General features: G+C 35.0%; 1 long non-coding RNA gene across 1 annotated transcript; it reads left to right on the plus strand.

Moving 5' to 3' along the window:
* Positions 1 to 1,027: 1,027 nt before the first annotated feature.
* On the plus strand, positions 1,028 to 9,656 carry LOC117110980. The gene is made up of 3 exons (XR_004445797.1): positions 1,028 to 1,099; positions 1,205 to 1,292; positions 8,670 to 9,656. It is a non-coding gene; the product is annotated as an uncharacterized LOC117110980 (long non-coding RNA).

Here is a 9,656-nt window from a genome sequence, read left to right on the forward strand (position 1 = left end):
GATTCATCTATCCAGGATGTCCATAATATAATATTTTAAACTTCGAACACTGGATATTATTTTAAAAGCTTACCTTGCAAGCTTTCAACCACTGCTGTGGTCTTGTCATCTGATCTTGTTATGACGTCAGAGCGGTTCTCGTCAGTGGGCTTCGTTAGGCCCCGCGCCTCCTTCTGCTCTTTGATGATGTTATTCCATGGAGGTTCACTATAATACCTCCATGGTTATTCTATACGGCGGGTAGATTAAATCTACCTGCATCTCTTTTCAGCGTCGGGTTTGTTAATTTTATAAAGATTGCTCCACCTCCAGAACCATAGGCGAGCGTGCAGTTTGAACCAGCGCCGATATTATGGCTGTAGGTTGCGGCGTCCCTGCCTTAACCGCTCAGCCTTATATTTAAAATATTATATTATTATTATTATTATTATTATTATTATTATTATTATTATTATTATTATTATTATTATTAATAATCAACGTTAACGAAAACGACGAATATGATAACCAAATAACTGACTGATCTAATACATCAGTACACACCAATTGTAGGCAATGCATTTTTTCCCAGCATTTTACACATTCCAAGTCCACAAACTGCCTGCTTTTACGGGTTACGACATTTGTGATGTCCGTAGTGTGTGCGGGACACACGTTCTAGACCATGGACAAAATATGACTCCATTTAAAGTACTTGATACATTTGCGGTCAATAGTAGCTTATTTATAATAGGAAGTTGATTATAGATAAGAAGACATTATGAGGTTTAATCGCCCATTATTACCTTTAGCATTCAATATGCCTGCAATTATATGGCACATTCTGCAACATTACACAGTACCTATTTTTAGCTTATTGCATGAAGACAACTAAAGTAAGAAATATACTATTTAAAACAGGCCTATAGACGTCATCATTCTCATTATCTTTATCATCCTCTTTAAACCATTACAATCACCCTAGCTTAGGTTAGTTGCTTCCCATGTTAGTGATAATTACTTCATGTTATTTATTTTTCTTTATCACAGGTAGCAGCACAAAATGTCAAGGGATACGGAAATTATTCATCCAGTTTAATTATCGAAACAGAGGAAACCAGTAAGAACTCTTGCTCTAAACAACTATCCAGTTACTTAAGAATACTTATACATTATGATTAATAAATTATATATAATCATACATTTTACTAATTACTTCTTGCAGGGTGTAGATGTACCATGTGCAATGTTACATGGAGTATAGCAACTTTGGTTTTATTTGTTCTCACCGTCTATTTAATATTCTTCATCAGGTAAGAGAGAAAACCACATCTTAAAAACGAAGTTCATAAATTTCATATTATTATTTTACATTTGATTTATAAATAACAATAATAGGACCAACCATGCGCTTTAATGGCCCGTTCTACATCGAGATAATGCAACCTGGGTACTGCTGGCGGCCGCCACATAATTATCTGGCGGCCGCCACTTAATTATCTTGCGGCCGCCACTTACTTAATGGGTACCCAGGTTGCGGTATAGCATTATCTCGATGTAGAACGGGCCATTAAAGCGCATGATTGGTCCTAGCATTAAATACGGTACCGGTAGCATTTATGGGAGCAGGCTGGTTTACCCTGGACATTTTCCCCCCGGACAGTTTCCCCTGGTATTTTCCCCCTGGACATTTGCCCAGTTGTTCATGTAAAAGCAAAAGTGATAACTTTGTTTATTTTGGTTTATTTTGTATTGTTAAAATTATTATAAAATATTGTTACAATAGATAGGCCAAAGTACAGTACTTCAGTATTAGAAAATATAATTATGTAAAAATTGTTGCATTTTAAATTGGTAATTAAGGAAAAGTACTTCAGTATTACAGTATTAATATATTTTTATATATATTTTTTTTCATTTCATACTACCAGTATTATGTAGATCTTGTTACTTTGTGGAACTGAATAAAGGCTAGATGATTTAGATTATGTAATGTAGACAAAAGTAATAACCTTGTTTAATCTATATTGTTACATTATTAAATAAGCATTTCTATAAAATAAAAGTACGGTACTTCAATATAAAAATTGGATCATTTTATAAATTATAATTTCACATTTTATAAATCTTGATACTTTGTCAAACTGAATAAATAAAGGATAATAAAAGATGTAGACCTTCACATATTTCTTGTACTGAAGTTATTTAATTTGTTAATGCATAGTTAAAATACTATTTCAAATTGGCCTTCAGTCTTATTGAGTGAACTAAATATTATATGGATAACTATCTACCTACTTAAAATTATGAAAATAAAAAAATAAAATGTATTGGGAACATGTACAGTATAATTGAGAGAAAATATAATGCATGGGGGTAATTGTCCTAGGGGAAAATTGTCCTGGGGTGGGCAAAAGTCCGGGGAGCAAATGTCCAGGGGGAAAAATCCCGGGGGAAACTGTCCGGGGGAAAATGTCCAGGGGGAAACCAGCCTAGAACCAGCATTTATAAGCATTGTAGTAGGCTTAGCTAGTCATTTTAGCTACTAGCTTGTAATAGCTTATAATAGCAGTCATATAGCCATTTCACAAAATATATCTATATCTTTGCTGTAGCACATAAACTGTATTGTATGTTCTATATTTGTTGTTATGTCATTGTGATTGTCTGTTATAGCTGGGTCAAATATTAAAGGGCATTAAATAGTGATTAAAAGCATACTAGTAGCTGGTCACCAGCTATACCTTATAATGGCAGTCATATAGGCCTAGCACCCATTTCAAAAAATATTAGCAATCACAGGGTTAAGTAAGATAATTAAGTGGCGGCCGCCACATAATAAGTGGCAGCCACCAGATAATTATGTGGCGGCCGCTACTTATTATCTGGCGGCCGCCAGATAATTATGTGGCGGCCGCCACTTAATTATCTGGCGGCCGCCAGTTAACGGATCTGAAATTTTAATTCACTGGTGGCAATAACGGGCTTCCGTACATATCTCCGCCCACAGTAAATATAGCTTGAACGCCCTGACGTTGAACTTTTATGGGTTGAAGTGAAAATAAGTAGAAGACGGTTGTCATAGGAGTTGTCTATAGAGCACCGATTTGTGGACGGGAAAACATATTAAAAATAGCTCAATCTGTTGAAGATGCAACAGCTGTCTACCCTCGTCATCAAGTAATTCTGGTTGGCGATGTAAACCTTCCCAATATCGTATGGAAAAATGATGGCACTGGGTTAGCACCCACCAACTCTATTGACGAACTCTTTTTAGATAGTTTAATTTCTAGTCTTAATTTATTTCAATGTAATATGAGCCCTACGTGCAATAATAACATTCTTGATTTAATTTTATGTAGCTCATGTGAACTTTTACCGACACCGTTATTGGTCGAGATATCTTCCAGTCTGATCATTCTTCTATTGAATTTTTTTTAAATTTTCGGACAACTAATTTTTGTTATAATAAATGTAGAAAATCATATAATTTCAAAGCAATTAACGACAAAGACCTTATTAGTCTGTTTGAAAACATTCCTCTTGACATTATTGTTCCCAGTTATGATGTTAATGAAAGTTTAACTCTATTTTATGATCTAATTGACGCCGCACTCCGTGACCTTGTCCCCATTAAGACATTCAGGCGCAAAATGCCGCCTTGGTTCGACCATGAAGTTAGAGCCGTGTTGAGGCGGAAGGAACATTTTTTTCGAATGTGGAAAAAATATGAACTAATACAGTATAAAAACGAATTCAATACAGCCAGGAAACAATTTTGAAACTTTGGCAAAAAAGAAAAATTCTCTTTATATTCGTACCTTGTCCGACAACGTAAAAACAAATCCAAAACGTTTCTGGACTTGGATGAAGACTAAAACCAAGTCATCCTCTTATCCTTCTGTTATGACTTACGGGGACAAGGTCGCGGAAAATGCTAAGGACAAAGCCGTCTTGTTTAACTCTTATTTTCATTCTGTTTTTCAAAAAGATATGTCAATAACTGACCAGCATTTAGCTCTCCCTGAAGTTTCACTAGATATATTGGCATTGCCAGTTATTCAGTCTGAATCAGTTTATAAAGCGCTTTCTTCTGTAATAACTTCTAAAGCATCTGGGTGCGATGAACTGAGTAACCATGTTTTAAAGGTGTGTGCCAAGCCTCTTTCAGTTCCTGTCTGCAATATTTTCAACAAATCCCTGACTACAGGAAAGTTTCCCTCTATCTGGAAACAATCCAACATAGTTCCAATTTACAAATCAGGTTCAAAGAAGTCAGTAACTATAGACCTATTTCTCTGCCCATCTCAAAATTGTTTGAAAAAATTATGTTTAATCATATTTGGTCTCACGTTTCTATTGCCATTTCTCCTTGCCAGCATGGCTTCGTGCCCAGCAGGTCGTGCGAGACAAATCTAGCTTGTCTCCTGACTTCCGTTTACGAGGCTATTAATGACAAGGGGCAATGTTATATTATTTATTCCGATTTTTCTAAAGCATTTGATTTAGTTCCGCATAATTTACTTATTCTTAAATTAAAACAATATGGCTTTTGCCCTAATCTTTTATCATGGTTTAAAGATTTTTTAGATGGTAGACAGCAGCGAGTAGTCATTGGTGGAGAGACGTCGGGTTGGCTTCCAGTCCAATCTGGCGTCCCCCAAGGTTCCATTTTAGGACCTCTTCTTTTTAATTTGTATGTGAATGACATCCCACTTTTATTCGAACATTCAAAATGTCTTATGTTTGCAGATGACTTGAAAATTTGTAAAACAATTAAATGTCTTGAGGAGGCCAAAAAGCTTCAGGGAGACCTAAATAAACTCTGCTCTTGGTCTAAGTTATGGGGTATGGTACTCAATCCACTTAAGTGCAATACCTTAACTATTACTTTAAAGAAAAATAAAATCGATTATATCTATTTAGTTGACGACAAACCGATTAATAAGGCGCTGCAACATCGTGATTTTGGAGTTATTTTAGATAGCTCTCTTACTTTTCCTTTTCATATAGACCATCTTCTTAGGAAATGCAATATGTTGCTTGGATTGATGTGGCGCAACTCTAAATATCTGGACCCACATTCCAAAGCATACCTGTACATTACACTTATTCAACCTAAATTAGATTTTTGTTCCGTCATTTATAATTCTATCTCAAAAACTCAGGCTTCATGTATTGAACGCCTTCATTCCCGGTTTTTGCGTTACATCAGTCACAATCAGACTAATATTAATTTTAAGTTTTCAATAAATCACCCCAGTCCCGTAGAAATTTTAATGACCTTATATTTCTTTTTAAATGTTTGACTTCTATCTTTGATTGTGAATTAGTATCTAATTTTGTCCTTCGTGTTCCTGTCCGTATTTTAAGAAATAATGATGTTCTTTACGTTCCTTTAAGTAGAGTCAATATTTTTAAAAACCGGTTTATAATAGTAGATTAAGTTCCTCGTATAACAAGTTATTTCAGGACTATCCGTCTTTAGATTTATTTAACTCCAATCTGCACATTTTCCGTCGTAGCGTTTTAGGCGTGATTAGTTAAAAGTAATTTTGTTTGTGTTTCTGTTTCCGTCGTCTCGTCCTTTGTTAGCCATACTGTAAGTGGCGGATTTGTGTCCCCTGTTGTTTTGGTGAATAAATAAATAAATAAAAATACAAGAATATTCTGTTTTGGTAATCCAGGGCGTCGATCCGTTGTTGAAAGTAAGGGAGACGGTGTTAGGGTTAGGGTTGGGGCGAAATGCAAAATAAGAACGTCTTTTTTGGGGGGCGAGGGGCGGCTTAGGTCCCTGGTGGGGGTCCAACGGGTGAAGCCCCCGGAAGCTCTGGCACATATAGTCTTTTATATGTCGTATCTAATTGAATTTAAGGAATACGGTACATTTACATTTATTTCTACACTACATTTTCAAATACAGCGGCGGATCCAAGAATTTGAAATAGAGGGGGCCCAGGGAGGGGCTTTTAGAGGTGAAGAGTGTAGACCACCTCAGCCCCAACCATGGTAAGAATTTTCATATAATTTACTTTTTTCTCTATTTTTTATTTTTGGGAAAAAAATTAGGGAGGGTGGGCTAGCTGGGTCCCTTAAATCTGCCACTGAAATACTCATCATAAAAAGTTGTTCAAATTACCTGACTCGCGAAAAGGCCGCCTTCTGCCATCGTCGCCTATGAATCCACCCAGGTGTTTCTCACCTAGGTAGGGGTCTGGGATTACGCTAGAGTGGAGTCGGATGGTGACTCCTTGAAGATTTTGCATTTTTGTTGAGCCAGTTTTATGTTTTTCTTATTTTTTTAAACACTTTTTGTTTAATGTGAAGTGAATAGAAGCTTTTTTCATTACGCGCTATATAAATGTATTATTATTAATATTATTATTATTATTATTATTATTATTATTATTATTATTATTATTATTATTATTATTATCATCATCATCATCATCATCATTTAAAAAATCATTCTGTGAAGCCCAGTCGAACTATAATTTAGAAAGACCTTTGGAAATGAAAGTCAAATTACCTTTGAAATAAATAAAAACATGAGCCAATAATATTTTTTTTATAATGATAAAGCAGGTAAGATAGGCATACTGGTGAAGATTATGATAAAAAATGGATTGTACAATACATGCTAAAATTTAATGGATGTAGACATTCCTTATTCGTGTCATATTGACTTATTTTAGCATGATCAGGAGTTTATAATATTTTAATTCCATTATTTAGTGAACATATTATACGTGATCAGCCGCGAATACTGAAGTGGTACGTTCCGCTTTCCTATACTCTGCTGCTCCTTTCGCTATACTGTAACGTTATTTGCATAATGAATTCTCAAATGTGTTGCTTTTGTAGCGTTACCATCCTCGTCCAATATTTTGTAGATTCGTAAAATTATTTTTTATGATATTTTAATAGACATAAATAGGAGCTCAAAATATGCCAGTAATAAGACATTTAAAAGAATGGCACTGCGATATATTTCTTCCAGAGCTGTGCACGCGTCTGGACGGCAAATCGGCACAAACATAAGGCCTTACTCAATTTATAATATAGATAATATAGATAATCATAATTATCCCCGCTTACATATTGTGTGCAAACTGACATCCATAAAAATATAACGTAATGTCAACGTAGACGTAGCGTCAACGTAACGTTGGAGTTTATAAACTTGTGGTATCACTGTTTGAATAAATCAAAATAGATAGACCTGTCAGTGTCAAATGCTAATTATTGTTTAATAACGGCTATACAAAATTCAATTGGCTAAGTGTAATTTTTTTTTTAAGGAAAAAGAGGAATCTATGTATACAGATAATATTAAACACTAGTATATACGGGTCATAATAATATACAAAAGGAATAGATCGTTTATAGTAGAAATTGTGCACTTTTGAGTTAGTAAAAATATTGGCCTAATAGGTTTAACATGCTTCCAAAATTCGAATTTTAATAACGGTGGTTACTGAGATGGTTACGAAATGTACAAACAATTGCGTTTTTACTCGGTTTTGGTCAAGAAGTACGCACCTAATTTTAAAAAGAGAAAAACAGACAAAATTCATGACAGTCATGTGTAATTATTGTTCTTTACACTCGCTTTGAAAAGACTGGGGTTTTAATTATAGGAGATTGGTGAAAATTGGGGGAGGGCCTCCCCCTGTCCCCCACCGATCGACTCCATGATGGCCAGCATTTGGCTGATTGGGCTTCACAGAATGATTATTTTCTGGACGGATCCATATGATATGGTAAACGACGTCCGTCCTCCCACAGCAGGGGCGGATTTTGGATAGTGCCTTCCCCTTTTGGAAAGCAAGAAAAAGGAAAAAAAGAAAGAAAAAGAAAAAATTGATAAAAAGAAATAACAGAGGTTATTTTCGGGCGTCTAGAAAACAAAATTTTCTTGTTCGGACCCACTTTTGCCCCTCCCCTTTTCGGACATCTCTGGATCCTCCCCTGCAAATAACCCGGAGCCGCCTTCAAATAATCTGGACCCGTCCAATAACCTCACAATTTCGCAAAAGGCCGTCGAGGGCGGCCTTTACCAGAGTAATAATAATAATAATAATAATAATAATAATAATATTGATAGTAATATTGATAATAATAATAACAATAATAATAATAACAATAATAACAATAATAACAATAATAATAATAATAATTATTATTATTATTATTATTATTATTATTAATATTATTATTATTATATTGATAATAATCCTGACAATGATCTGTACACTATTCTTGCTCAATTTGAAATGAAATTTTCCGAGAACCTGGCAACTACCACGGGGGTGGGGGCCATCTCGCGCTCTACGTAACCATGAAGTGGTCCTTCAGAAAACGAGTTTCGAGCAACCTCTATTTGAAATCTAATAGTGCGCCACTTATCTTGTGGTAGTATTTTTTGGACGTTTCATTGCATGCATACAGGGCAGTTGGACCTACGTTTTCTTTTTTCTGTGACTGGAGCACGACTTTGTTGTTGTAGTATTTTGAACCATATAGGCCTACTAAGCCATAAAATCACTCTCCCCTTGAACCCTGCCAAGGATTGTTTATTCCGGGCAGTCGACCGATGCTCTAGTCGCCCCCTTGTTCGGACCCCCTGTTTCAAAATAGACCGGCCAATAAAATGTTGTATATAATGAGTGCATTCTTTTTATTTTAAGGAAACTGAAGAGGACGTCAGTTCCTGCGATAGCAAAAGAGAGCAGCGCAGATACACCTATCTACTACATCAATGAAACAAATTTAAAGGGTCAGGCAGATAAGACGGTTTATCAGACATTAATTTTACCAGATGAACACACATACGAAACTCTAATTAAGTACAAATAACATGCGTGATAATTCTACAGAAAAGGCATTTGACGACACGTGTAAGAAGTTACCACCCCACGATTGTCATTATAAAAAATATTTCCCATAATTATTACTATAAAATTATTTGAAATTGTTTTCCTCCATGATATAAACGCCTTTTATATATTTTTTTTAAAGACGCCCTTGAGTTCGTGGATTTTGAGATAAGATTGCGTTTCAACGAAACCCAGAGAGAGTCGGATATCTTGCAGTTTTATACTTTTTCTACACTCATTCAGTTTTATAATTGATAAACTGTGTTCATTATTACAATCATTTTAGTTTAAACTAATTTTGAAAATATCGTCGCTGTACAGCCTAACATTTGGTCTATTCATGTGAACTAGATGTTGTGTTTTAGCATGGCAATTATTCTCCTGAAGACGATTGAAGTGCAACTCAATCGAAACCGTCCAGACATTCTCAACAAAATTTCTTTTCAGAAATGTCTACGTGGTGTACCACAAGCATTAATTATTATGACAATTATTCGTTATTCAAAAAGCAATACCGGTAATCATTCATTCTTTATTGTCTTTCTTAACGGTGGTTAGATACCGGTACTGTACAAACTATGGTATAGTGGCTAAATAATATAGTAATAGTCACGACTGACTTATGATTGTAATTTTTCTATTTCATCTTCACCTCTTGGGAAAAAAACCATTGGTTAACGAGGTTTTATATTGTATTTTATATACTTTGTGGATAAATATGTTGATTGATTGATATTATGCAACTGAATTAATGGTGAATATTAAACATTTGTTATAGTTGCATTTATTGTTAACTAT

The sequence above is a fragment of the Anneissia japonica genome, unplaced genomic scaffold (genome assembly GCF_011630105.1).
Source record: "Anneissia japonica isolate Jap-2015-1 unplaced genomic scaffold, ASM1163010v1 scaffold573_len2283161_cov171, whole genome shotgun sequence".
Classification (NCBI taxonomy): Eukaryota; Metazoa; Echinodermata; class Crinoidea; order Comatulida; family Comatulidae; genus Anneissia; species Anneissia japonica.